The sequence below is a fragment of the Gavialis gangeticus genome, unplaced genomic scaffold (assembly GCF_001723915.1).
Source record: "Gavialis gangeticus isolate Ggan-Ray unplaced genomic scaffold, GavGan_comp1, whole genome shotgun sequence".
Taxonomy (NCBI): domain Eukaryota; kingdom Metazoa; phylum Chordata; order Crocodylia; family Gavialidae; genus Gavialis; species Gavialis gangeticus.
Window position 1 is genome coordinate 8,358,633 of NW_017729019.1, and position 8,417 is coordinate 8,367,049.

Genomic DNA, 8,417 nt, shown 5'->3' on the forward strand with positions numbered 1-8,417 from the left:
ACGGGCCGAAGGCCCCGCCCCCGCCTCCCCGCGGGGCGGGGGGAGAGGACGCCCCGCACTCAAGCTGCTATGAGAGAGCGGCGGATAACAGCGAGCGAGAGGCAGCTCGCCATCGGCGGCGGCAGATTCGCCAAGCTCCGGCCCGGCCGCGGGGCTCCGGGGAGGCGGGGCGCGCCCGAAGGAACCCGTGGGCAAAGGCGAGGGGGGGAAACACCCCTCCTTTTTTTTCGGGGGGCGCCGGGAGTCGCCAGCGGAGTCCGGATCCGCAGATTCGCCGCTCAGGGCCTGGCTTGGGTTTTGGAGGGAAAACGCAGGCGAGCTAGCTCACCCACGCAGCGCGCCCGCCGGCCCCCCGCTCCTAACCTCGGCCTCGGCTCCCCTCGGGGAGCCAGGGCGTGCCGGCCGGAGGCACCAGGCCCAGCAGTATCCCTGCCCTAGCCTGGCACCCCTGCGTCACAGGCCCTGGGGCTACTCCTTTCGCCCGCCATTGCGGCCACATCCCACTGCCCCAGGCCGCATGAGGAGGAAGGGGAGCCCTAAGAGAGCAACAATGTTGCTCCCCTTAAAAAAAAAAAAAAAATAATAATAATAATAATCATTGGGGAAAAACGCAGGGCAAGCAGCACCCCTTGGGCCTGCTGTCAACAAAACCACAGCCGCTCCCGTTGGAGACCAGGAAGTCACAAACAAGTTGGTACCCTTCTTTCAGGCACCATCGGATGCCACGTTCCAAATCCATGAGCTGCTGTGAGCTTTTCCCTCGGAGGAGGGGCCCTTTGGGCTCATCGTGTAGTTTGAACATCCAAAATTAGACAGTGCGGCGCATCCAACCTGGAAGGACTGAAGCCCGGTTGCTGTAGCAGTGACTTCCGGGTTGGTTTGACAGCTGCACACAGGAGGCGCCTTGAGAAAGTAGTCACCGTTGTCCTAAATTATTTTTATCCCACCGTCACTTTTAAAGGTGACTTTACAGTCTGCGACATGACCTCTTTCCCCACCTGCAGTCTTCAGGTGTGACCTGGCTCTGTCAGCATTCCCATAGGGCAGCAGACACAAATTGGGGGCTCGTGCTCAGTTTTACTGGCAGCCCCATCCGATTTTGCTTTCTGTAGACGTTTTGTTTTCCTCATCAACCGGTGTTCCAGGCAGTCTTCAAATTTCAAACGTTTCGAGTTGCAACAAACGGCACTTACCACGTTCATCCATTAACTTGGTTTGACTTTCTGACAGCAGCTCTGACTTTACACTTAATCTGACGCGACAGCAGGCCAGTGAACAAGTTCACTGCATTGCCCTAGAGAACATGTGTCCAAAACTTCCTTGGACACTTTATTTAAGAAAGCAGACACGACTCCACAAAAACCTGCAGCCAAGACTCCAGCCAAGAACCCTTCAAAAAGTTCAACCAAGAGCCCTTCAAAAAGTCCAGCAAAGTCACCTCAAAGAAGTCCTTCCAAATCAATATGATTGCTATCTACAATAGAAATACATTAATGTAGCTATATTACTCATCTATAATTGATGGAGTACAAAATTCTGAGTTACTTTTGGTGAAAACAGGGTATTGGGCCTTCATAAAGGAACCAATCCCCCATTTACAACATTGTTCCTACAGGAAAATTGCTTCCAAGTTACAATGTTTTGACTTAAGGCGCGGTTTTCGGGAACCAGTTGTGTTGAAGTCCGAGGACTGCCTGTATTCCTGGTGCCAATGAAAGCAGGAGACTGCTGCTTTATGGTTTTTACCCTATCAAAGGTATACTGGACATCAGAGTCCCAACAGTGTTTCTACTGGCTGTTCCAATAAACTACAGTCAATGGCTCATAAAAGCCAAGAGGTATGCACATCTGCTAATTAGCATTAGTGCTAGTTTGCATTTTATGCTGAAGTTAAGACTTGAGATGTGTAAACTTTTCCTTATGAAAAGCTGCAAGTAGAATTGTGCCCATTTGGATTTCATTACCAGCACCCTTGTGACATTTCCCTGAACTGGTCCAGCATTAGAAGAGAACCAGAACAACATTGGCAGCCAGTATCAATTAGCTACGTTTACTTGAAATTTAGCTCAAATTCCAATGAAAGAAATAGGTTTTAACTCCAGAATATTTAATGAAATACAGTTGCGTGTGAACACTGCTCTGAAAGTATTACCAGTAACATGATCTAAACCCATAACTTTGTCACAACTGTATGCACCATTTCCCCACCGAGTAAACGTCAACAGGCTTCAAAAGGGAGCAAAGGTGATAACTACTGTCCACTTCTGACCTGCCAAGTTTTCTCCATCTTCTTTTTTAATCGGTTGTTGTCTTCTTAAATACCATTGGAGATAGAAGAGTATCATCATCCAGCACCTGACCATCTACCCAAACTCTCATTCTCAAGTTTTACCAGTTGACTGCCTCTCCTTTTCCAAGTACACGTACCCTAAGACTCATAAAAATGCTAGCTTCTCCAATGATAGTTCACTGTCCTTTACTGTATGTTACACATCAAATGTTTTTAGTCATTTGACTGATTAGCACCTTTTATAGTATGGTCTTCCTGTCAGTTTTATTCCAAGCAACTAATTTGACAGCAGAAATAGGATCAACTTTTGCCTAATTACAAAAGTAGCTGTGAGCTCATGTAATACATCCTTTCAACTTTAAGTGGCCCGTGCAAATCTTAAATGCCATATTTCTGATTGACATTACTATGTCCTATCCATAGTGCATGACAGTACTCAGGAAAGCCAATCCAGTTCCATTGGAAAGAGGCAGACTAAGCCAAAGCCAACTGCCTATCTACAGAGGGAGACAAAATCCTAAAAGGTATTTTGAATGAACAAACCTGCACTTTAGGAAAATAAAATGATCCATCTATAGGAGATGATGTAACTACAGGATTAAGAGACCCAATTGGCTTTTGGTTTTCTGACTTGGCAACTCATTAGGGAAGCCCCAGCACAGTTTAAAACTTGAATGAAAGGCAGAATTACAAAACTCTATAGAGCTAAGATTCTATTTCACCCATCAGGCATCTAAGTGGACCTCTGTGTATAAATGCAATCCTATGTTCAAGTCCCCAACAAACAGTTAACATAAAAGTGAATGAATCCTCTTGCTGCTTTGTGTGGTTTAGTCATCAGGGTAAGATGATGGCCTGTTACAAGGGTAGGTGCATTAATGTTTTAAGGATTGAGGGGTGAAGAGTATCATACTCAGGCCCCTAAATGGAATAGATTGGGCCCTAAATCACATTGGCAATGCTTTCTTCTCACACACTCCAAAGGTTGCCTCACCTAGTTCACTATTTTCTTTGAGCAGAACTTTTTAAAGTTTGCCGGATCGTACATCTAGGAGTCAGGACTATCTGAATTCTGTTCCACGCTCCCCTCATTATTTAAACCAGAGTTTCTCAACCCATGGGTCACGACCCAAAAGTGGGTCACAAGAATATATGAAAGGATCACGAACAAACTTTAAACAAACAGATCAACAAACTTTAAAAATGGATTCTCCCTTAAAAGGTGAAAAGTGTGGGAAAATGTGGCTTTTCCCATGAAAACTGTCAGAGTTCCAGTCTGTAAGGGGCTCCTTGGGGCCCCCCCTGCCCCACACACTGGGGCCTGGGCTGGAGACAGCGGGTCAGAACTGGCCATAGAAGTTTACAAGTGGGTCCTGGTACAAAAAAGGTTGAAAAATCACTGATTTAAACCATTTCATTTCCCACTTTCAGTCCACTCATTACCTGCAAAGCTGAGATATTTACTTGCTTCGGAAGAAATGTTAATGGTCATTTACAATTAATAGTTTGACCTTTACAAATCAGTGCCAATGTTAATGCTTCAGATCTCACAGGTTTCTTTTTTCCCTGCTTTCTTTCACACAAAATATTCCAAGCCACTTGTGCCTTCTCTAACACAGAAAATGCTTCTTGTTTTAAGTCCACCATTAATAAAACACTGTCTTCCCTGTACAACTATGAAACATGCTGCAGGAGGATGCTCCACTCTGCATTTTGCCTTCAAGGTATCTGTTACACACCCATGACAGAGGTCTTATCTACATGAAGGAGCTACCCCATTCCCATGGTCAACGACTAGAGGCTGCTGAAGTTGCAATCTGCTCTATTGGAACTTGCCCATCCAAGACCCAATCTGTGCACCAGTGTTACCAGCTGCAGCTTTCTTGGTTTATAACCAGTTTGTCCTGCACCAGTAAACTATATCGGTGCTGGCCTGCAATCATCAGTCACAGGGCAGATTCCCAGTGCGGATATGGCTAAAGGGACACATGCCACAATCACCACAAAATACCAAAGTAAAGTACTTGAGAAAACTCGTGGCAGAACTGCAGACTTCGTGCTGATGGCTGCATTGAAACTGCTTCATTTAGACCCTGGAACACAGAGATTTTTAATTCTCCAGCTCATTTAAGGAGCTAAAGTACTGTAATGGCAGTGTATATTCGGACAGACAAGGAGCAGCAGTTAAGTGTTCGCACACCTGCAGTTTTCTTTACACGTTTTCTTGACAGAAAGATCTTTTTTTTTCCTGTTTCACACTTGTAAACTCATCTGCCACGAGAACTGTTAAGACAGGAAACCAGTAACTACCAAAGCAAGCTAGGACAACAAAAAAATCTTTTTATTTCAAATTTGCTCAAATGCTTACAATACTGCTTTGGTTACTGATTGATACAGAAATAGTAGCAGCTTCTTCCCTTTTTATAGCAAAGTAATAGCACTATAACAAACACAGTCATAATCATGTATAAAAAAACAACAACCCCAAAATAATTGAGAGACTCCATAAGGGCAAGTGGCTTAAAAACAAAGCTCAGTTTTGATATGCTTCACAAGTTGCTGAACTGCAGTCCATTCTCATCATATACAAGTTTTGCTGCAATAAGATTTTGGTTTCTCTGTGGACCTTCAGTTTTTCTGCTCTCATCAACTATGCAACTAAAACTAAAGATGCATTTGGTGTTGCATGGCTACAAGCAAGAGAGCACTGGCATGGACCACCGGTGTGTGCGTAGGGGGAGTGAGAGGGGTCAGCAGCTCATTATAATTATGCACAATGAAAATAGGCACTGATAAAGTAAAAAAAAATCCACAACATCTCATGGAGTCCTAAAATGACCCTTCCAAAGGCCACCAGTAAAGGCAAAGTTAAATAGGAAAGCCTCAGGCTTTCTTACTTACTTTTGGATGATTAATTAAGACCTAAAGTCAAAGACTCCTTGGGAACCCTCTGAATTACACTTTTAAAAATCAGGAGTGTAGGTTGTAGCCATGTCAATCTAAGGACATAGGTAGACAAGCATCTCAGATGCTTCCTCAGCCTGACAAAGGGTTTTTAAACCCAAAAGCCTGCTAGGAAAAACTTTTCCAACTATGTAGTTGGTCTAATAAAAGAGATCAGATTTACTTAAAGAATGTTGCCTGACTTTTTAAACTCTGCATTCATACTGTTTGCCGCTAGACAGGAGTGGTAAGGTTTGAGAAACTTGGGCTAAAAAGAAAAACAGAGAAGCAGCTTATCTCAGGTCTGTCTGTCCCGGGCTTAGCCTGGGACTGTAGTTTACCAATGCAGCTTGAAAGGCCATTAACTCTAATTAACCCCAATTGTCCTGTAAGTGTTATCTTGGTACTTCACAGATACTTAGGATATCAGAGAACAGTGTGTTTGTACATCTATAAGATCCCAGAATAAAAGGCTTTTTCCTGGGGAAATCTGTGTATTTTTAACCTTAAACTAAAGAATCCCAGCCAGCACAGGGAAAGCACAAGCAGTTTCAAAGAGCTGTGTTTAAAAGGTGGTTGCCTCCTGGCAGCAGTTTGGATGGGCCTTTGAACCAGTTTATTTTATAGAGACACTAAAACAAGGTCACCAGACCTTTCTGCTTTAAAAGCAATGCCTTTTTGTTTTGAGTATCTTGTATGCCAGAGACACAGCTCTGGAGGAAAAAAAAAAAAAGACACCAAGCCACATTTGCACAGTAAATCCACCCTGCCCCCCCGCATCTGGCTAAATTCATCTCTAAAGAAGAGATTTTCTTCTTCACGCTGTGGAAATTTTTGACGTCTATTTTGTAAAATCCTGTTAATTTATATTGTTCTTACAATTAGCAAGCAGCTGATTGGCTGGGAGGGAAAAAGTCAAACCCCAAATTTAGCATTCTAAAGTCACTGGATACAACCTGACGTCTTAAAGAGAGACGTTTTAGGATTTGCCCCCTTTCATCACGTTGCTTATTGAAGGCTATTATGTATGCAGTAGCAAGAGCCATGGAAATCAAGGAGTCACTATGGCATATCAAGCTGCCTATACCATATCATATCTCATATCATATCATATATCATATGATATCTCATATCATGAAATCTATTTCGGCAGCAGCAGTGCTAATAAGCTATTAGCTCACTGGACTTGGACTCAGGAAACAGGTATTTAATTTCCTTGGTCACATCACTCCCCTCTCTGCGCTTCAATTTTTCTCACCTGTGAAACAGAATAATACTGACCTCCTTCCTAAAGTACCTGAATGAAATTAATGGGTGCAAAAGTGCCATGTAAATGCCTAATAAAAGACAGACCCTTAAAAAAAACAAAAACGCGTAAAAACAGAAATAAGATTTGTAAAATTCTGTTAACGTTCATTTTAAGCCATTTTCTTTTTACAGTATATTAACTTTGACCTGTAAATTTAGACAGAACAAGTTCCACCATGCAGTTTGCCCACACTGTCTGCACAGTGCTCTTCCTTTTGCTTTACTGTGAACCCAAAACGGGAATGTTTAAGGACATTCAAAATGGATGAAAGGACGTTGCTATGCATTGTATTCTAATATATATAAATTTTATCCTTAAAAAGTAACAAAATGTTGGGCTTAATTTCTTAGCGCTCAGCACTTACACAGCATCTTTCAAAGTTTAAAGTATGTTACAAATAGTGAGCAATCATTCCCTTCTCTGTTCTCCACCCTTGGCCCTACACAATCAGATAGGAAACCAGTTACGGAAGATAAAGTGATATACCACAGACAAAAATCACTCTTATAGCTGGGAATGGATCACAGGTGTTTCTGGCTCTGTTCAAATCACACAGTAGTTTTTAATATTCTTCCTTCAAATATCCTTCTTGTTGTATCTGCCACAGAAAAATGCCAAGTGTTGCAGATTCATCTTGCCTGTGATAAATTTCCATTTCAATATATATACACACACACACACACACACCCACCCACCCACTACTCTATATAAACCCAATTCTACTCGACTGAGTCATACTAAATCTCTCTCTCCTTTTTCTTTTTCAGATAATTGGCAAATACATTTTTAACGAAATCAGCCCTTTTTAGCCGCAAAGTCATTCATTAACAATGAGTACACAGACCATGCAAGGAGAATAACAGGCATCAGAAAGGCAAATGAGAGTTTTCTCCATCACTTCCTTCTGCCCTGCTAAGCCTGCTTCTTTCTGTGCTTTCCTTTGGATCACTAAAAGCAGCAGGTGGGCATTCAGATAGCCATATCACCACAACCGCCTAAGGCTTCACTCACCACTCCAGAATGGATGTGAAGAAGCAATTCATCGGCATTTGTAAAGTGGTTTAAGATTAGAGGGTGCAAGGTGATATAAAAGTCTTATCGTTCTACAAAACGAGACAGTTTACATCCTTTTCCTCATTCACTGCTGGACACCCCACGAAAGTGGCATCAGACCAGTACATTTAAAAACTGCATGTTCAGGTTAAAGACAAATGGACAGATGTAACAGACAAAAGGCAACTCTCGAGCTAGTTTGTAGTCTAGACAATTATTGAGCTAGTATGCAGTCCCTTTATTCTGAGCATTGCAGTCCATGCACACACGTGAAAGTTCTGCTATAGAAATTCCCAAGTTCACAGCAATTCCTTCTGAAATAACGCAACGCAATATGTGCCACTAATATAAGCACTTTGAGACTAGAAAGTGTCTTGCTGCATCCCAAGCACGATTGTCACAGATGATGAAAAGTCCTGGCATTTCCTATGTAGATAATTTAGAGGTATGCAGATCCAAAGTGTGAAATAAAAGAGGATTTACCGTAATGCCACACTGGGAATCCAGAGACACAGGCAAACTGCTTGATGTTTGCTTTCATAACAAAGATTGCTGTAGTAGCTTTTCAAAGAAGGATGCGGCTCTGTTTAGTTGGAAAGTGCAAATACTAATAATTACTTCCTCCATTCATATCCAGTCAGGTTACAAGAGGAAGCAGAGAACTCTTACTTCAAAAGGTGTTAACCCAAGTCATGCAGCTGAACAGAACCACAGGAGCTGACCGAGTGGATTTGCGGCAGAGCTTCTGGTTGCCAGTCAGCTAAAGAGAAATTCTCCCCAGGTCGCTGCAAGCAATGCTTTATTGAATACGAGCATGCACTG